Genomic DNA, 21,646 nt, shown 5'->3' with positions numbered 1-21,646 from the left:
GTTAGGAATATTGCAGGGAACAACTCAGGCAAAAACCCCCAACTCACAAGCTAACATTTATTGATTACTAACCACATGCCAAGGTTTAGTCTTCTATTACTCCATTAAATCCTAACAACCTCATGAGCTAGGTACTGTAAATATTCCCATTTTACAGACGTGGAATCTGAGGTAAGAGAGGTTCAGCAACTTGCTCAAGATCACACATCAGCAGCAAGTGATGGTGTTGGGATCTGATCCTTACCGTCTGGCCTGCATGTTCCACTAATGGGCACAAGGTGATTGGGTACTGGGCTGACTAAACTGACTTTCTAACATGACCCCTTTAAATCTGTAGGATTAAAAAGAAGAAGTCATACGTTCTGCTGTTGCTGGGGGTCTTTTGTTTATCTACTCAATTCAAAAAATGACTCAATTTTTCATAAGGGATGGGGAGCTATCATGGTGATACTAGTGAAGACAGAAATTCTAGCTATGTAGGTGGTTTTCATGATGTCCCAAAGTGGCCAGGCCTTTCCAAGACTAGAATGACGTTTGGGGATAGGAGGTCATGTAGAGCCCAGGGCGGCTCTAGCACCTTTATCTGGCTGGCTAACTTCTGCTCTGCCCTACCGTATGATTTCTACTTATGCATAGTTTCTAATGCCTAACAGCCAAGGTACCTGCACTCTACCTTTTTCTCTTTGTGAATCATTTAGTTTAGTTTTTGTAATGCCTATCAATTAATTTCATCTTCAATATTTCCGGTTCAAGCGTGAGAATAGACTGTTCCATTTCATCACTTTTACTCACATGGGGAAGCACTCCCTGCTGACTCATAGGCCACCCCTACTTGATTCAGTCCTTGGATTAAATGCCCACTTCTGGACCAGTCAGCTGTGGCCAGGAGGCCAGGTCAAATGGAAAGAACATTCTAGAACCAGGGTCTAAGTGTATCAGAGGCTACTGTCACAGACATGTTCTGAAGTCTGGCTTGTTCCTCTAATACTGTTTAGTTATAAGGCTCTTAAATTTAGGCTTTAAGTGAGTAAGTGTGTTATGGAAAATTATAAACTCTCTTTCCTTTTAATTTAGAAGTCAGTTTATAGTCCCATATTATTCCACTCTTTTGAATATGTCTGTCATATTTCTAACTTTACCTTTGCATCTAAACAAAATTATAATAAATATTCACATCTATCCAGAATTAATTTCCTCAAGATGTTGAGGATTTAAGATTTACGTTATGATCCTTTCCTTACCTGATGAGTAACAGATCCTTTTTCTTTTACTCTCAGCATTTCAATTACATCTCACTATCACAAGCTCTCTGCTAAGAATGTATACAGATGTGTCACAGTAAAGATTACCAGTATTACATTTCAGTGTTATCTAGAACACTAACAAGAAAATCAAACTCAGCTCTTATAAATAAATATCAGTAATAAGAATCTTGACCAAATCAATGTTAATGTCATTTTTATACTTGGAAAAACATGGAGCACACAATTATATAGGCTAAAAAAATAAATAACGTGACTCACACTTAAAAGTAAGATAATACATTGAAAGAATGATTTCAAGTATTGTTCATTTTAGAAAATTTCTGTGGAAAGATTCAATTTTACCTTAAGAATTGTGACCAATAGCACATGTTACAACATGGGAAACTGGGGTTAGGAAAGAAGTTTGTGGCTATGAAACAGATCAAAACTAACTAGCCATTAGGGAATGGAACTCATGACCTTCATCTCATTAGTACCGGGCCTAAACCAACTGAATGAGCTATAAACTGATAACATGCGATTAAGGGATGCTGGAAAGAAGGGATTCATCGTGAATTACTAACCAGTGACTGAATGGTGGAAGTGTGAAGGAACAACAAAAAGCTTCTACTAGGATATTACCATTTAGGGAACAGATGGAGAAAGGTTCTGTAAATACTACCAATTTATATAAAGAATAATGCAGTGTTATTTAGATTCTAATATCTTATTCTGCCTCTGTTTCAGGTGGTAACACTGATGAATTCTTTGTAGAAAAATCTGGTAGCATTACCCTTACATATGAGTACCTTCAAAATATTTCCCATCCAGAACCACATCTTGGGAACAATTTAGATTAAATCTTTGAGATTTTACTGATGATCTCTGGGGGAGAAAGACACATATTGTAGAGAGCCTCAACTAGACCTTATTTTTGTTAGTGAATCTCGACATGTGCATGGGTCTCAGGCAAGCCTTGCTCTCCAAACCCTTGGACCTTTACTCAGGCTTCCTCTGATTGGATCATCTTCCCAGAGAAAAAAGTAGAACCACATACCCTGGACACTTGTCCTTCACAAATCAGGTTAGTTACCACCTTTTCTGGAAAGCCTTTCCTATTGCCATAGGTGCTCCTCAGTTATAATTGTTCTGCATACCCCTAGTACCACATCTTCCACACTGTACAGCAATGCCCAGTGCACTAGACTGTCCCCTTTGCCAGACTGAATTCCTTGTTGCCTAGTTTTGACCATCTGTTTATCCCCAACACCTTGTAGCATGATTAGCACAAGGTAGGCCTTTAAGGTAAGTTTATGGACTGTGGAAATCTCTGAACATATATGTGAAGTAGAAACATCATCCAGAAATTATCTAGAGAGAACAAATCTAAAATGGATTTTTAGAAAGAGGAATCTAAAATTAATTTTAGTTTCTTTTGGGGTAAGGTCTTAGTTTTGCACATAGCCCCTGGCTTTGCTTCCTTTCTCCTCCTGTAGTCTCTCTCCCTTTGGCCATTTCACTGCTTATTCAAGGGCTAGGGAGAAAAGGAGAGAAGCTGAAATTCAGATCAGTTAATTAGGCTGTTTGGGAGCAACTCAGAAAAAGGTTGGATGTGGTGGGTGAAATCAATGATATTATCTATAGTTCCCACTAACCCAGCCTTCCCTACTTCACATCCCTAAACCAATTGTTTCCCAAAATATGAAGCATATTTTATGAACTCATTTCAGCTTCACAGAGTTTGTTCCTTTGTTTTGAGTACATGTCAAGCCATATATCCTGGGTTTTGGTTTGGAGAATTTGGTCACTATACCAACAGAAGACATTGTCGGGTAGTCTGCTTCTCTAGGGTAATTTCATGGTCCTAAGGAAAGAATTTAACAGTTTATTTTCTGAAACTGGTTCAAAGAACATTCTTTAAGTGAAAAAATTCAATCAAGAACATTATTACTTACATTTTGGAGAAGGATTTTTAATACAGAATTTCCATCTGTGATATATTTAAATTCTAGGCCTCAGGCAGCAATTTTGGAAAAGGGCCTCCTTTACCCTTTATTAGATGCAAACTAAATAGTCCATTCTGAGATGGGGGCATTACTTTATCTCCCTACCCCAGCAAAATGTAAGACCTGCTTCCACCACTCCTGAAGTGCTACTTTTTTTCTCGCGAAGCAAGCTCCGTTATTGACATAGAGGTGTTGATCACAATTTCAGTTTCTTTAATTATTTTCTAAGTACTTGTATCTAGTAGAAAAGGAGAATGGTGAGCGGCCCAAAAGGAGGCCTGTAGTCAATAAGTGGAAAGCCGTCAATACCGAAATGCAATACCCTCGCTTGATCTAGTTTTGATGCCTTAGCAAAGACAGGTTTTGCTATTTAGGACCGCTCAGCAATCTTGACTGAATACATTCAGAGGGTCGTCCTCGACCTGCTTATTGCCAGAGGACAGAGGACTTGAACACTGATTTCTAAGTTGACATACGTGTCCCAACATATTTCACAACAGAGGCCTAACACGTTTAAGCTGTCAATAAAGACCAGCACTTAAGAAACGCAAAGCACGTGCACACTTTATAATGTATTCTTCCAGTCCTAAAAGCGGGGGAGGTTCTAGGGCGTAAAAACTTCAAACTTTCTTATTTTTCATGACCTGTAGCATGCATTTAGCCTTTGGGTTGTGTTCCTATAAGACTAATCCCACTCTTTAATGGCTGAAAGCATACGTTTAACAGTATATGGTGGATTAGCTGCTCTGAGAAATGCCTTTTTAAAAAAGTAAAGTGAAAAATACACAAAGAAATTTATAACCTTAGCAGTCTTTCATATTTGTTTTGATTGTTCTTGAACCAGCCCCGAGCCGGTGACAAGGGTATTGAAAAGATGCACCTGAAACAGTGTCTGCGGGCTGCTGCATTTGCCAACCCGCTTTAATGCTGCTTTCCAGCGGCGAAGGCGCAGCAGCATTAACAGGGAAGCCAGAGCGAGCTTCCCCAGCAGTGGCGGCGGCGGCGGCGGCGGCGGCGGTGGCGGTGGCGGCGGCGGCGGCACCGGCACCAGCGCAGTTTCCCCTCTCCCCAGCCCTGACTCTACGCGCACATGCGCAGTGCGCCCGCAGCCCTGGACCATTTGTCAGGACTACTCGTGAGACGGAGAAAAAAAAAAGAGAAAATTTGGGGGTAAGAAGCGGTTGATCGGATCTAATCTCTTATTAATCTGAAGATTTGTCCGTGCAAAAGCCATTCATTTATTTTTCTGGGTGAGGATGAAAGTTAAGAGACCTATAGAGAGAAGGAAGCGCACCCTCGTCTTGTGAAACAGATCAGGGGAGGGGAAAGGACAGAAGGGGTTTCTCCCCCACTTCTCTGCGCCTCTGGGAAACAGAAGAAAACTTAATCCTGGGGAAAAAAGTGGGCAAGTGACTCGGAAACGGCTGGAGGGGGAGTCTCTGGGCATCTCACTCTGAAGTAGTGAGTGCGAGTGTGAAAGAGGAACAAAAGAGAGAGAAAAGAGAAAGGAAAAAATGGGGGGAGGAGAGACTTGTATTTTTTTCTTTGCGCGCACACGGGGAAGGGTGTGGGGGGCCGTGCGGAAAGGAGCCGGGGCGAGGCGGCCGCGTCGGGCTCTCGCCCGCGCGCAGGCGGCCAGATGCGTGTGTGCCCCCTCCCCCGCGCCCCCCGAGCTTGTCACTTTGGTCGCTTTCATGACACCGGGCGCGGGGTGGGGAGCGCGGCGGCGCCGGGCTCCGCCGGGGTGCGTGCCCGAGTGGGCGCCGCGGAGCCGCAGCCCGGGCGGCGAGCGCGGCGGCCGAGGCTGGGGGCGCCGGCGGGGGCGGCCGGGGCCGCGGATCGGTGCGGCGAGAGGCGCGAGCCCCGCGCGCCGCCCCTGCGGCCCCCTCCGCCCGTGTGGCCTTTGTGCCGGGCGCGCACCGGAGAGCGAGCGAGCGAGCGCGAGAAGTACAAGTACGGGAGACCGAGGCAGTGGGAAAAGAGGCCGGGCCACTTTCTACCCGCTCGGGCTGCGGAGAATGGACTGGTTGAATGTGCAGGCGCGTCTCCCCGGCGTGTGCTCTGTGTGTGTCTGTGTGTGTGTGTGTGTGTGTGTGTGTGCGCGCGCGGCGGAAAGGCCTCCCCGACTCCCACCGCGCACACGCACACTCACACGCACGCACACACTCACGGACCCGCGGCGGGCTCGGCGGCCGAGAGTTTGCGTTTTCTTCCTCGCCGCCTCCCCCTTCCCGACCGACTGTGTGAGAATTTCATATAGATCAGCTCCAATTTCCGCCATTTTGGGAAAGTTGCACAAAAATAAACCCTCCGGTTTATTTCTGCCCGAGGCAGGAAAGTGCTTCGGGAAGCGAGGCGGCGCGGGCCCGCGGCGGCCGTCCGCGCGGGGGAGGGCGCAGGGCGCGGGCTCGCGGGCCGGGCCGGGAGCCCGCGCCGTCGCTGCATTCGCCCCGCGCCGTGCCGCGCCGGCCCGGGTGCGGGCGCGGGCGTGTGTCTGGAGGCGGCGGCCGCGGCGGCGGTAGCGGCGGGCGGCGGTGGCCGCCGCGCCGGGGAGGCGGGCGGGGGTGGGGGGGTGGAGGCGCGGGGCTGCTTTTCCTGCAACTTGTTTACGCTGTGCTTATACTGGGGAGGCAAAGAGGGGTCCGAGGCGGGGCCGCCGCCCGCCTCGCGCCGCGTGCGTGTGCCGTTCCGGGATAATGGGTTTTGCACACTAGCGTCCTGGGCCCGGCGGGCCGTCCTCGCGCCGCGGCGGCCCGGCGGGGGGAAGTAGAGGCCGGCGGGGGTGGGGATCGGGAAGCGCAGGAGCCGAGGCATCCGCCGCGCGCCCCGCGAGCTGGTGGGGCGGGTTGGGGGGGGGGAGGAGCGGGAGGAAAACTTGTGAGCCCTGGCAGCGGGGGAGGGGGGCGCAACTTCTGTGCTGGTGGTAAAACTTTAATTACCTTGAAAGAAAAAGGCCCTCCAGTCTCCCCCACCCTTTCTGGTCAAAGCCCGGCCCAAGCGCGACCGTGAGAGAAAGTTTAAAAGCGGGCACTTTCCTCCCCGCCTTCCCCGCGGAGGGGTGGGGGTATCTGTTTGTCCGTCTGCGCTTGGAGAGAGGTGGGGGTAACGAGCCGCCCTCCGGGGTCGCGAAGATCGTGGCTGTTACCCCACCCTTACACGGGGAGACGAAGGTAAACGTCGCTTCGGTTTCCCTCCTACCTCCCCCCTCCCCGCTTCCTTTTCCTCCCCCTCCCTGCCGATTTTTTGAGGGGACCCAAAAAACGGAGTCTCTTTCCTTATGCAACTTCCTCGGGCGCTGTGAGCACGGCCCTTCCCCCTCCCTGCATCCCTCGGCCCGCTCCTCTACCACCTCGGGTCTACCGCCAGAAAAATGCGTTAGAGATCCTTCAGAGTGCACCGAAACAAAAATAGATTTTTGATTGTTCTGAGTTTAAGTTCAGGGAAACTGAGATGAGAAATAAGAATGGGGCGGGGGGGGGGAGCGGCTGGAGCGAGTGCGTCGAATATTAATTTTGATTTTCCTAGAGGGTTGTTTGTAATAGCTTTATCGGTTTGGGGAGCCCGAGAGTCTCTGTACTGGCTAGCTCGGTCGCGTGGATTTTTGCGCAAGTTTTTAGAAAAACACTGACTCGAGTAGAGCATTTCTCCGGAAAGTTTCAAGTGCAGCAAAATAGCGAACGTACAAAACTGGCCAAGGGGAGACCTCTAGTGGTTAAACGCATCTTTTTAAGTTCGGAAGGCCGAGAGCAAACTTTGGCCTTTACTTTTAGCTACGTAGTCCGTTCAGACGTGGAAGTAATTAGACGACCCGAGCGAGCAGCCAGATGTTGTATGAGAGGATGCTGATCAGAAATAGAAAGTTTAGTACATTGGAGAGCAAATGAGATCTGAGGACCCAGACTCTACAACTTCCACTCTTCATTACTTCTATGGGAAAAAACACTTTGCTTTTATGCTGGGATTTGAGATTGGTCACTCTCTGGATTAGAAGCAATTTGTTTGTTTTTTATATTTATCGTTGTCTACACATTTGATCTACTTTTAATCAGGAGTCACAGCAGATAATTTCATTTGAACGTTAATAAAAATGCAAAGTGCAATTTGTGTTTAAAACTTCGAAAAAATGAGAAAGACCTTTGGTTGAAATGTGCCTTTTATGTGAGCTGATCATTTTATTCTCTAATAAATATAATTTAAGGCTGATACTTAGTTGCTTAAACATACAGTTATATATAGTCATAAAATAAATGGCCCCTTTTAGTGCTAAGAGTGTAATTTTGTTTCACTGCAAAATACATTATTTCTGAACGCTTTGTATAGTTTGTGATTTAAACGCTTAAATATTTGATATACGGACAAAACTTGCTTACATAGAATCTATTCTTTTGCCAGTGTGTGTTCTGCGTAGTAACTTTAGTTTTAAGAAAAGCAATGAGAGAAATGGAAGTTGAACCAAATGACCCTTGTAACTTTCATCTGCTTGTCATACAATGGGAGAGACTTTAATGGGGGAATTTAGGGGAGGGCAATGATATAAATGATAAAATCTAGTTCATCTCATCCAGAACTAGTTTTTTTTTTTAACATATCAAGTGGTAATATATGAAATCATGCAATAAATCAGCAATTCAAAATTTATACATATTAGTTGTGGGTTTGAAGGCTTTTTTTTATGACAATATTTTGATTTTATTTGTCCTCCTTTTAAATCAATGCTAGACCTCCGGAAGAAGTCTTGAGGGTGGACGACAGTCTTAAAGACCATCAGACAGTTATTTCTTCACTGCAACTAGGTAAGAGTTGCATGTTGAAACAAATTCCTTGATATACTTGCAAATGTTAAAAGCTGCATTTGGGGATGAGGGAGGAGAGTGTGGAACAAGGTTGGCAGAAAAACATCATTTTGTGAGGGCCGCTTTGAATGCATGGAAGTCTTGACACTGAGTGGGCTTGAGGCTCTACTTAAAACATCAGGAAAAGTTAAGAGATTGTTCTGGATAACCTTTGGACTGGCTTTTTGCTAGATTCTTAATTCACGCTCCAATTGCACCTGTTTTCTGCTGAAAATAAATAGTTTTATTCTTTGGAGTTGAGAAAGTGGGAAAACTAGAACAAAGCAATTGTGAATTAATATAACTGTTGTATAAGTACACAGTGATATGGAAGGTTCTGGAACTTGGTAAAATTTTGTAGGTGAAATTCACAACAAGATCTTTGGGGATATTTAAGTAACTTATATTCTGTGACTCAAGTCCAACGGTGGTCTGACTTGTGCCAAATATCGAATCATAGGTTATAGTGAGTTTCCAGTGTGTTAGCATAAACTTGTCAACTTTTAAGCATATCACCACAGGGAAGACAGCTGTTGTCCAGTAAAGATCCCTTTGGTAATTTTGGAGGGTGCTGGTTTGTCTCCAATAATCCAGGGCCTACTTTCAGGACAAAGGTCATTCTCAGGCAAAGGGGGGCCCTCTCTGGGTAGAGCATCAAAGTACATTTGTGCTACTGTAGTGCTTTCTACTATGTATACCTTTTTTCTTTTGATCTTTCCCTTTCTTTTTCTGCCTTTCATTTTCCTTCTCTGTCTTGAGTATTAAAGGAGTTACTAATTCTTGTTTGGCAAAAACAAAAGAAAACAAAATAAATTAGCAGAACTAATAATCCCTATTGAGCCACCTTATAACCAGGGTAGATGTGGTCTCGATGTCATAACTGAATAAATACCAATATAAAAATGATTGTTAAAAGGGAATTTATTGTCATTTTCTGCTTGTGGATCATCTTGAGTAGTATAATTTAGCAAAATAAATAGATGTCTACGTAGGTGATGCAGCAGAGACAAGGGGGCAAGAACAGCTCCAAGAAGATCACCCAGACAGAAGTAGAGTTCAGGCAGAGTGAAATGTGTTTCCTAGGGTGGTGAGTTTCATGTTTAGATGTGCTGAGTGGAAGACAGTGATTATTTTTTCTTCAATTGGGGAATCACCGTGAGTGTAGATAGAGTACTAGAATAGGAATCAGAAGACAGTTTAGCCACTGAATGTACCACTTTGTGTAAGTCACTTTAACTCTTTCAGCCTAGATTTCCCCATCTGGAAAAGTGGAGCAACAATGCTTGCCTTGATTTCTTTGTTGAAGGGATCAAATAAAATAAGGTTTTGAGCGCTATGAAGAGCTATTCAGATGTTTGAAATGGTTGTCATATTACCATTTCACCTTAACCACGTTTTCTGGAAAGGGCAGGAGGTAGGTTTTTAAGAGCCGAACAGAGTGATTTAATTCCTGGCTAAAATTATTAGATTAGTTTTTGGTGTATATATTATACGGACTTGTCACAGTACTTCTGGGGGATATTTCTTTTCTATAGGAAATTAGTAGTTTCTCTTTTACAACTTTGGCTCCTTGAGAGAAGGGACCATGTTTTTAACATGGTGTTGAATACGAATTGATATTTATTTATCCCAAACTAGTCATTTGCTAGGTAGGAGTAGATGAAATAAATACTTTTAAATATAAAATGATGCCAAATTGTGGAAATGGTAGGGTGATGAAAGTAGAAGGGTTGGTGTGAGGGGAATTCATGTGCTGTAATTAATAGTTTAGTTGTGTGAATCTGCTGGGAAATGAGGATGAGAAAATAGGTAACTGGAGTAGTAAGTATTTAAACTCTCGGGGCCAGAAAATGGGTACTGCAAATGACTGGATTTAGGGGAAGCTACCTGTAGGGCTTCCCCCCACCCCTATGTTTTCTAGACCTCTTTGCTGCTTTCTTCTAATTCTAATCAACTGTTATCTAGATAGAAAAAAGAAAACCACAAGTACTCTCTGTCATTGTTTTCAATTTGATGATACTGAACTTGACAAACTCTGAAAAGTTTTAGTTTATCTCACTTCTCTTGTAAATTATCCTATCAATATGCTAAGAACCCAAAAACCCAATAGTGAAGGAAAGAAAAAATATATGTCCTGTTTAATTCATCCCTGAGGAATTGAAGGTTGGTTCTTGAAAAATTCCACTGGTTTGTTTTGTTTGGTAGTTTATTTCTAAGAAATACATATATCAACAAAAGCTGTTTATAATAGGATGAGAAACTTACAAAAGAAGTTACTTTATGTGGTGTGGACAAGGGTACCTTTGGGGTCCCAAGGCTGGGTAACCTGAGTAATCTCTCTAGTGATGTTTCTACTAGTTAACTCATTTTTATTGAGCTCTTACAGTGCTGAACACTGAAAGACTAGGTCTTTGCCCTTGATGAGTTCCCTACACGCTTACCCCAGGAGTTTGATTTATGAAGTCGAATTGAAAAAAGCCTTTAAGAGAAGTCCTTTTGTAGGAGGCAGGGTGGTTTGAAGGAAAGAACAAGGACTTTTGAGAGGAACTTGTATAAAGTTGGGTGATCCTGGATGTGGCTCCAGTTTCTTCCTCAGAAGTGGACTTATAGTTAATGACTTGGGTAGTGATTAGAAGAATTACATGTGTATTATAATAAAACCTTTTTATTATTATCTACTATTCTTTCTGTAAGTCAGTGTTTTATGTCAGTCCACAAATATTTATTGGTATCTATTTTGTGTAAGTCTCCATTGGGAAGTGCTTCACATAATGAATACTGAGAATAGGGTGAAGTGAATGAATTTGTTGAGGCTACAGAGAAAGCAACAGTCTTTGGCCTCAGTGTGTTCATAATCTAGTTGAGGAGATGATCTATACACATACAATGGTAATTACCAAAACAAAGCCATGGTTCAGTGCCAGTGAAAGGTAGATAGAGGTAAGTACTGTGGTGGTACTACTGGGTGTGTTTCCTAAGGTAGCGTCCTGGAAGGTAGGGTGTCTCTGCAAAACACTGTGAAGTGTTGATATAGTCAATGTAATTGTGTATCGAGTGCCTTCTGAATGTCAAGCATTAAGCTAGATATTTTATATTCATTCATTGATTCACTCATTCATTCATCTAACAAAAACTTAGCGAGTGCCTTCTGTATGCCTAGGTATTGTTCTAGACACTGAATATTATCCCTAATACTTTCATTAACCTTGAGCATTTGGTATTATTAATTCTCTTTTAGAGCAGACTGGTGCTCAGAGATACTTAGTAACTTGTCTTAGTTCATATCATGTACTTTGAAAGGGGTGGGACCAGGGAAAATGACACTAGCTTTTGTTTTGTTATGTCTTTAACTTTCTAATATTCCAAATAGTAATTCTTAGAATATTTCTAAGAAAACACATTTCCAGATGAATGTATTTGCTCTTATACGTTGGTTCACTAAGATGAGCAATAGCAAACTGGTGTAAGAAAAAATTACGGGAAGAAAACACTATCTCTTCACTTTCCTCTTTTTTTTTCCTTTTTTTAAAAGTTGGGGAAAGACTGAGTTATACTGAAAAGAACACCTTGGTCTAGTTCATGGCCTTGAAATGATCACTAACTGTTAATAAAACATTACTCAGATTAGTTTTGGGAATTACTAGGCTTATATATAAATAAGATTTCACTTGTTCTGTATAGGAAGAGACCTGATAAGGCAGTAGGGTGTGTTATCAAAAAGTGTAAATCAATCAATCATCAATCAAAAGATTGGGACCTAAATTTACCATTTTGTGAACTCAAAACATGATGGAATTTATTGTGATTATAAAAGAAGAAAATTAAAATGAGGGATAGAGATAATGGTGGTGAGAAGCTGGGGGTAGGGAGGAATGTAGTGTTAGGATCAAAGTTTAATAAAGATAACAGGGAATATGACTAAGAATATACTCACCAAAATACGATAACTACTGACATTATACTCTTTAACCAGAAGAGTAGGCCCATTTACAAAATGAAGTGAAGAGCTTTTGATTCATTGGGTGGTTCTGGATTACAGTGGGAGTCACATAATATTTCTATCATCTGAGTCGTGGTCCATCATGCAGAGCTTTTGTCTGACTTAGAAGGATGCTACTGCAGGCATTGATTATAGGGTGATGGGCTGTTTCTCCTTTGTTTTTCTTTGTTTGTTTTTGTTTTGTTTTTTACATTTGTATTGGGGTATAGTTGATTTACAATGTTGTGTTAGTTTCAGGTGTACAGCCTGTTTCTCCTTTGTTGAAACACTGTCATCCAGTACCTTTTTTTGAGTACCTGCTGTGTGCCAGGCCTTTTCAAGATTGGACTATAGCTTTATGTTATGTGAAATTTTATAGAATTAAACCAGTTCAGTTCCTAAAACACTTTTGGTAGGATGGTTCAGGCACCAAAATCAGTTGATTATTTTTCTCCCATCTGTTAACACTGCTTGAACCCTGAACTGTGAATTGAAATCCCTGGTCTGGTTGTTAAATGGTCTTAGATAATTTCACCCCATTGGTTTGTGGTCTTATTTGGTAGATTGGAGGCCTAGCTGTTCAATCTATTGATAAGGAGTTTAGCTACAAATGGCTATCAGGGTAAGCCCTGTAGACATGACTTCTGTGACAGAAATAAAATCTGGTCAAATCTAATTTATCATATACAAAAGAGAAATCAAGTGTAAATCTTTTAATTCTAGCTCTATGTTCTATAAAAATATGAAGCAGAATAAGAAAACAGATACTACTTTTAGCATTTAAAAAATTACGAAGTGAAATAAGAAAAAAGAACAAGATACTACTTTTAGTTTTCTTTTTTAATTTAAGTTCATGCATATTTTGCATAAGCAGGGAAATATCTGTGTGAGACAGGTTCTTGCTCTTTTTATTCCCCTGAATCCCTCTAATGGGTGTAAAATTTCTGTTATTACGCTACTAGTGTAATATGTTGATGACGTGATAGCACTTTTCAGGATATTTTTGCCTCAAATTGAGATATAGTCTGTACACTGAAAATGAACTTCAAATAAAAGCATTTGAAGAGAGTGTATTAAATATGCTGTAAGACTGTTAATGTCAGTTTGTGATTTCATTTTCTATGTACATTTTTTTTTCTTGAAAGGCATTTTTAATTTTCTGTTCCTCCTTCAGAGGAAGTAAGTAGGTTAGGCCACAGACTCTCAAATAATTCATCCTTCTTACAGTAACAAACAGAAGGGCAGGAAGTTGAGATTTCGTAAAGGTTGCCTTCAGTGACTACCCCTTCACATGTAATCTCCGTGGCAGAAAAGGTAGCATATCAGAGAAACCGTCAATACGTTATAACTAGGGTCATTTTCATTAAAACATGACCAGTAGATGACTACTGGTGGTGGTGGGGTGTTTCTGAAAAAGTATCAATAAGAAGGAACTGTCCTAATAACTGATTTCATATTTAAAGGAAGGCATCTACTATATAAGCATATATATGGACAGGAGACCCAGATTCTCAAGGATTTGTTCTTGATGCTACCGAGATTTCAATTCTCACATTGAAATGATCTAGAGTTTTACCTGCCTAAAAATCTATGAACTTGGGCCCTCAGGGCAAAATTTCACATCTCTCCTCAACAATCTCAGTTCCAGTATGTGTGCGATTCAGAGTTCTTGCCAGTCAGGGTGAGTAGAATATCAAAGCTGGTATCTGTCATGCTTGATTTGAAAGGAAATTTTTTCTTTGTAGCAAAATGTGTTTGTTGAGAGATGCTTCAGGTGTGAGTTTAGATTTTTCTCTTATCCTTATTGAATAAGCCTGTTTAAGAGGTTTGAATTTAACTTCTTTTCATGTATTCTTCACTGACACTTAAATAAGGAAGGTTTCTTGGAGCAGGAATGCTATCCTTCTGCCAAAGAGGTAAATAAATACTTAGCAGCCTCGTTGTTAGTTAGAATTTTCACTGGAGAATAAGAGATAGATGGACAAATGAAGATCGTTTCCTGATTTCCTCTCTCCCCAGTGCCTGCCCACAACTAGTCTGTTATATTTTTCCCTTCTATTTTATTCATTCATCTGATAAATTTTTATTGATTCCTACTGTGGATAATCACATGGGATAGCGAAATGAAGAAATCCAGTTTTCTTTCCTCCAAAACCTCCTGTAAGTAAATGATCATGATATGATGTAATAAGTATTATAATTGGGGTATAGATTCTGCCTTTCCAGCCCCTCTTCTCCTGGCATCTTACGTACACATATTCCAGTATTTGTACAGAGAAAGACTCACTGTAGTCATTTGAGTCCCCTTTGGAGAGGATCCATAGCGTTCATCACTCTTTCCTCCTGGCCTCTTGCTGCGATCTCTTACGGTGCTTTCTGTTGGCCTCTACACTAGCTTTCTTGAAAGCAGGTCCTGGAACCACAGTTGGTATGCAAGGAAGCTTTTATGCCTCCTCAGCAAAAATGTCACAGTAAGGTTGCCAGTGGCTTAGTCTTGGGTCGCTGTTCAGAGATTATGTCCTTCATACTTTGTTCCTTGTTAACATGTTCTTTGTAAGAGCTTGGGAAAACTAATACTTATTGACCTTTCATCAGCTTCCCAAATTCATTTTGAAATTTTATTTGTCCATGAAATCCCAGAATCCTACCACAGTTCTTAACTTCCACTTTTCTCCACCTTCACCCCTGGACTCTTAAGAAATCAAATAGGACTTTGTGGTGCAAAGGTATTGGCTTTTGCAGAGTTATCAACTCCTCTGCCCTGGGATACTTCAGACATCTGGTAAACCCATGTTTGGAGGGAATGTGGACACTGGAGAGCAGCTTGTTTCTTTTCTTCAAAATAACCGTAACTGTTGTGGACTGAGTGTCCAAAAAGTACAAACCACTTTAACATGCATGATTAAAACATTTTTTAATCCATATGAAGTAGATATTTCTATTTCATTTTTTTAGATGAAGGAGCTGAGGCTCAAGAGAGGTTGGGTACCCTGCCCAAGATTATACAGCGAGTAAACTGTGAAGCTAGGATTCAACCCAGGCACTCTGGCTGCTGTGCTTTGCACCTTTACATTAGACTGGCTTCTTTATTGACTAAAATACAATGTGTTGGGCAGTATGGTATAGTTTGAGGGGCACTGTCTTGGGAGGTAAAAGTCTGTTGATTGGTTGGGTGATCTTTTCTTATCTGTAAAATGAGGCTAAGAATTCTTGGCCATCTTAAAAGGTAGCTGTGAGGGTCAACTAGTCTAGTATTGGTAAGAGCCTTTAAAATGGCAAAGCATAGAAGAAAGCCTCCGGCTCCAGTATGTTTGTGTCTCTGGAATGGGTTAGGCCTATTGGCTTTGTGTGACTACCCCTACATGGCCGTGTACTTGTGGGTATGTGAGTTCCCCCGTTACAGGCTGTGTACGTCTCTGGTGTCATGAAAGTACATAGGAGGGCATTAGAGAATAAATCAGAAAACCCTAGATAGACCTTAGGAGGCAGAGGTTTTGCCTGTCTCAGGATCACTTTCTCCAGCCTGGGCTCTAGGTCCTGAGGGCATTCCCCAGGGTTAGACACTACAGATCTCCACACATGGGTGCAGATGGCGAGCTCAGCCAGGAGGTAGCACCTCTGTAGTCGACTCTGACCTGAAGATGGATAAATTCTACCCTGTAAAATGCTGCCTGCTCTCATGTTGTTTCTTGAATTTATTTTCTGTAACTCAGCATCTTCCGAAAAGGGGATTCCATGGACCTCGCTATACTGTGATAACAGAGCCACAAGGCTAAGTGACTGTGGGAAACTTGGGCTCAGACAGCACTACACAGATTGCTGCGCTGCTGCTGACATGCGCCATCCTCCTCCTAAAGACCCCGGGGGGGTTACACATCTCCCTCACCACAAAACTTTTATCACGGGACATGCAGAGATGGTCTAAACGTTTTAAGGGTCAGACTTTGAGAAATGTGGCCCTAGCCTTTCATCTCGTCCTGTTTACATGCCTTAGCCTGGTGCACAGTGTGGTGCCAGCCCAGCATGGTGGCCGAGAGAGCCTGGCCTTGGGGTCCAACTCCCTGCGCACACAGCAAATCCCTCTCCGTTACTTCAGAGGTATTGTTCTATGAAGAAAGCTAGTCATTTCTGGAGCCATGTAAATATAGGCATTATTATTATTAACAATGAAACATGTACTTTTATGTAGTGATCTTGACATCTTCTGATGGAGCTTTGAATACAGGTGGCTTACTATAAGAGATGCCATTGAAATAAAATGAAGGGAAAGGGGAAAAAAAAAGCCACTGACTAATCTTTTGAGGTCACAGAGCGACTCTCATGAGCGCAAATAATTGTTAGACCAGGTATTTAGAGCAGAAAGTTAAGATTTTATTGGCTGCTTACTATGGGATGGGCACTGTGCTGAGGTATTACCTGGCTTCTCTCATGTAATCCTCACCATTGCCCAATGAAGAAAAGTTCTATTATTTGCCACATTTTACAGGTGGGGAAATTGAGGCTTCAAGGGATTAGTTGGTCTTATGTCACAGAATAGGTAATTGTTAATCTTTGGAAAGTGAATTGAAGGGAGGAAAGGAAGGCTGTGGTTTGTTTAGGAAAGGGAGAGGGATGGAAAGAGGAACTTGAGAGAGTGTGGCAGGTTTTGAGGATGATACATGACGTGTTTGATTTGCGTCTGTCTATGAAAGGATGACCAGGGGCAGGGTGAGTGGGGATGCGGAGGCCCAAAACAGTTTTATACGCCACTTTAATAACGTGTTTAGCAGTGGGCAGAGGCCTTCTTGATGATATTACCGAAGACGACGCTTAGGACGTTTTTGAGAACGTCACAATGTGCCGACGGCGTTTGGTTAGTGATCGATGATTTCTACAAAGTACACCAAAAGCCAGCTTCAGTTGATGGTATTAATGTGGGCATCAAAGCAACAAGGCATTGGATCCCCACAGTGAAGGCTGACTTTTCTTATTGCCGTCTTACTCTTCTGCATAGCTCTCACTTTTGTTTCTTTCATGGTCATGGTTTTAGGGTTAACATTCCTGACTTACACTTCACAAAAGATAACATTGCCCTCTTGAACCCCAAACTGATGAGTTTAGTCCGTTGACACCAGGCACTGAGATCTCAGCCCCGGCATCTCTCTGAATGACAGAATTTAAATCTGATTCTCAGATGCTGCTTCTGAGGTCATGTCTACCCCCGTTTTACAACTACTACCAGCTCTTGGCCTTGTCATCTCTTTAACTTATTTTTGAAAAATGCACCTGTTAACTGTAAAGCTGTAAAATGGAATTCTAAAAAGGCAACTTCACGTAAAATTATTAAAACTATTTAACTGGTCTTAGTGAACAGTAACTAGCCGTTCTTTTAAATACTGTAATATTTTGAAAACAATAGTTTGAGCAGGCATGGCCAGGCTACAGTTAGTACACTTTCTTTAGTAATCTTTAATTCTCACCTTATCTGCAGATCCAGACTTTTGGTTTATAGGCAAGGCCCACTCTCTCACTTTATGTTGGGACGTACTAGATTGGGTTGCTTATCTTTCAGGGGACTGTTCTCTCCATCACAGCCCCAGGAGGCCTCTTCACCTTGAACTCGCTATAGAAGTGCAGCCCTGGGGGAGTCTCTGCTCCCACTCTGAGCCACCATTTTATCCTCTCCTGGTAGATGTGAGGGAAGGAATCATATGAAGGGAGGATTGTGAAGGACTCTGTTTATCTCCAGTCAAAATAAGATACAGTAGATTCTTGACATTTGTGAGGGATACAGCCCAAGACCATCGCCAAGCCTCAACCTGAAAAAAATCATTGTAGCGTGTAATTCCTCCCTTCAAATTACTAAAGTATAACTGAAAAATGTAAATGATCTCTCTAGACCTTAAATACTTATCTCACTTGATGAGCAAATTTTGTACTGTCGAGAGCACTTGTGGAAACAAATTCACACATCTTTTCTACTTATTTCCTTTTGGAGCATTTGGTAGTTTTGTTCACATAGTGTGTCTGAGTCATCATTGCATTTGACATTTCAGCCTTTGATTTATCCGAAACTTCTGTTTTGTGGCTGGGACCTATCACTTTCATAAACATTTCCGTATTCTCCTCGTTGTGTCATCAACACTAGAATCAACTAGCACTTGCTTTTGTTTCATTTCTTAACAAGAAACAAAGTTTTTATCACTTTATTTAAAGTGGTCATAGCACTCAGACAAAGCACGGTGACTCAGAGCACACCTGGACCTTGGCCGGGACTCCCAGTTTATGGAGTGTTATTCAGAATCATGTCTCTGCAAAATGGCAAATTACTAAATGTCATGGGAACTTCAGCTGTCACTCAGGAATGGTAGAAACCATAAATAGTCTGTGAATGCCAAGGTTCTACTGTATGTTTTTGATACCTCAGTTGTGGAGAAGTGAACCCGACCCTTTCTCTCTTCACCCATCTGTGGAGCTGATACATTTGCATATATAGTTAAATACCTACTAGTTAAATTACCCAAGAGCTTTGGGGAAGTTGATTTTCCTAGCACCTTCTAGTCTATAGCTTCATTTGTTGGCATCAGTAACAAGCTAAGTATTTTTCGTAAGAAGACATGCCTTTCAAAACATGGAGTACTTTAAATAAATGTGAAACAGGATTTTAAAACATTTTTTTTTAATGTAACTTTTTTTCTTCGAAAAACCCCACACGTTTAAACATTCAACAGGTACTAAAGGGTACACTACACAGAGAGAAGGTTCCCTCCCTTGGTTGTCTTTCAGTCAGTCGTTGCTCCTTCCTGGATGCAGCCAGTGTTACCAGCTTCTGACAAATCCTGGCAAAGAGAGGCTATGCATATATAAGCAATACACGTATTTATATATGCCCCATTTGTTTTACACGAATGGTAGCACACAGTTTTTATACCTTGCATAAAATTTTAGTATTAATAGAATCTTGGAGCTCTATCTATATCAGAATGTGAAGAGTTTCCTCATTGTTCTTTGGGGTTTTTTTTGGTTTTTGTTTTTTTATTTATGGCTGTGTTGGGTCTTTGTTGCTGTGCGCGGGCTTTTTCTAATGGTGGCGAGTGGGGGCTACTCTTTGTTGTAGCGCACAGGCTTCTCATTGCGGTGGCTTCTCTTGTTGCGGAGCACGGGCTCTAGGTGCACAGGCTTCAGTAGTTGTGGCGCGCAGCCTCAGTAGTTGTGGCTTGCGGGCTCTAGAGCACAGGCTCAGTAGTTGTGGCGCATGGGCTTAGTTGCTCCGTGGCCTGTGGGATCTTCCCGAACCAGAGCTCGAACCCGTGTCCCCTACATTGGCAGGCAGATTCTTAACCACTGCGCCACCAGGGAGGTCCCCCTCATTGTTTTTTAACCATTGTATATGGCTGTACCACAACTGTCCTTTACTGATGGACAGTCAGGTTGTTTCCAGTTTTCTAACATTACAAACAGTGCTGTAGTCCATGAATCACCTTTTACCTTTTTTTATACATGTAAGTATCTATAGGATAAATTTCTAGAGGTAGAAGGGCTGAATTGGAGGATATGTTCTTGAAAATTGATCTCCATGGAGGTTGGTTCAATCAATAGCGCCACCATCGGTATATGAGAGGGCTTGCATCTCCATATTCTTATAACATAGGATGTTTAAATGTAAGGAGTTAACTAATTTCATCACCGCCTAATGTTTCTAGATTACTAGTGGTACAGGGTAGGCTAGGGCTTCCAGAGATTTCTTTGCATGAGAGATGGAGGAAGTGCATCCATTCGATACAGGATTCCCAGGGAGAGCCACGTTGCACAGCTTTGGTTTAGAGACAAAGAGCGGTGCAGGAGAGAGAGAAGAGGTAATTCTGAGGACAGTGTTAAAATGTCATTTAGTCTGTCCTCCATCCCTTTTGCTGAATTCTTAGGGCAAGGAAATTGTAATAAAAATGAGTAAAAGCTAAAGTGAACTGTTTCACAAAAGAGGGACTTTGGGAGTATAATACATTTGCATTGGTACCAACAGTAATGGTCTTCACCTTCAGTAAAATTATCAGCTCCTTGATGAGGCCTCCGCAGTGGGCATTGGTGGGAGCACATTGGGTGTCAGTACCCTTGATATTAGCCATTGTCAGCCATAACATAGGTGAGTGGGAATCAGAAGCTGCGTGGATGCAGTTGCTGGATATCTGATCTCGAAAGCTGTCGCTTTTGACATCAGCAGTGGCTGGAGACCATTAGCCTTTAGAAGAGGTTAGGAGAAAAGTGGTAGATCTTGGCTAATAACACAGAGGACCCATCATGGTACATACTTAAGATACTTCCTTAGGAAATCTCAGCAGCATTAACAAGAGATTTGGCATATGATTTTCTGCAAATGAGAAATACTGTTTGTGACTTGTATTGTGAGTGACGTTATCTACCTGGTTTTCAGGCCCGTGGAATACAGGTTACACGTGGGATGATGGAATAGTACCAGGTGAAATTTAAAGAAAATATAAAGCATAGCATTTCTAAGTACTAAAAAAAAAAAAAATTGCTTAACTCTTAGAAGCACAATTTGTTGAAGTGAAAAGGCTTTGTATGTTTGTATACAAGTGCACACACTTACAGAAGGTGAAAAAGGAGGACGACTTAGGGTGTCATAAAACCAGCTTCTGTTCAAATAATATTGGTTGCTGGTTGTTCTACCTGATTAGGAGATGGTGGGAAAATGCCTAATCTATTGTAGCTGTTCAGACTTCATGCGATAGTGAAAGTAGCCAGTGGCTTCAAAATTGGATAAAGGAAAGGAGAATGTAGTGAATATTTTTATGCTATAATATTTTATACAAAATGTCCACAAGCCTTAGAATGAAACAATGGATGGAAACAATTTTTATAAATTTTAGATATGTGCTTGCAGGCAGAGCATACTGTGTAACATTACCAGTGTTTTGTATAGCAAAAGCATATTCTAATTATTTCCTAAAATATGTCATAAACATTTTCTGCAGCTTTTGTACAGTGATAGCTTTTAGATTACCCCGATTTTCTATTCCTCCTCCTGGTCACAGACAGCATTTTTGCTCTTGTAAATTTCATACCTTTATGGTTTTTAGGTAGGAAAAGACCAGAAATCTACTTGTGTTGAGTATGTGTCTCAATGACATTTTGTTAATGAGCGTGTATTTGATGGCACTTAACTAAAAAGGATACGTGTTGTACTGATGTACATAAATCGAGAACTTGGGACCTAGTAAACTGCTTTCTGGACTTGCTGTGTTCCAAGGAGTAAAATGGGGAAAAGTAGGCTTAGCCAGATTCTCGGAGGGGGTAAGACTTTGAGACAGCACAAGACGGTGGTTGAGAAAAAGCCCAGGGTTGGAATCAGACTGACCTGGGTTAAAATCCTGGGTGTGCCACCAAGTGTGGTTTTGGGTGAGTTACTGAACTCTGCACTTTTTTCAGTGTCGACTAGAGGGATGATAGAACCCATCTTTCTGTGAGAAACAAATAAATGAAATAGTTTGTGTAAGTTTTCTGATGTTTTGAATGCTTTTCTGGAAGAAGATGCGATTGAATTAATAAATGAAAAATTTTTCTTATTAAAGGATCACTCAGGTTTTACCT

General features: G+C 41.9%; 1 protein-coding gene across 7 annotated transcripts in view; it reads left to right on the top strand.

Moving 5' to 3' along the window:
- Positions 1 to 4,348: 4,348 nt before the first annotated feature.
- Positions 4,349 to 21,646, top strand: part of L3MBTL3 (L3MBTL histone methyl-lysine binding protein 3) — a 117,759-nt gene continuing 100,461 nt past the window's right edge. For 4 of the 7 annotated variants that reach the window (XM_060029978.1, XM_060029977.1, XM_060029976.1 and 1 more), the window contains exons 1-2: positions 6,155 to 6,420; positions 7,970 to 8,043. The gene's annotated coding sequence lies outside the window, so the exon portion shown is untranslated. Of the gene's footprint in view, positions 4,421 to 5,185; positions 5,204 to 6,154; positions 6,421 to 7,969; positions 8,044 to 13,720; positions 13,743 to 21,646 lie in introns of those variants that run through there. The other 3 variants (XM_060029973.1, XM_060029974.1, XM_060029975.1) reach the window with 3 other exon arrangements.

Source organism: Delphinus delphis, chromosome 14 (assembly GCF_949987515.2).
Source record: "Delphinus delphis chromosome 14, mDelDel1.2, whole genome shotgun sequence".
NCBI classification, from domain to species: domain Eukaryota; kingdom Metazoa; phylum Chordata; class Mammalia; order Artiodactyla; family Delphinidae; genus Delphinus; species Delphinus delphis.
The sequence above is the reverse complement of the archived record's forward strand: the minus strand, read 5'-3'. Positions and strand labels throughout refer to the sequence as shown.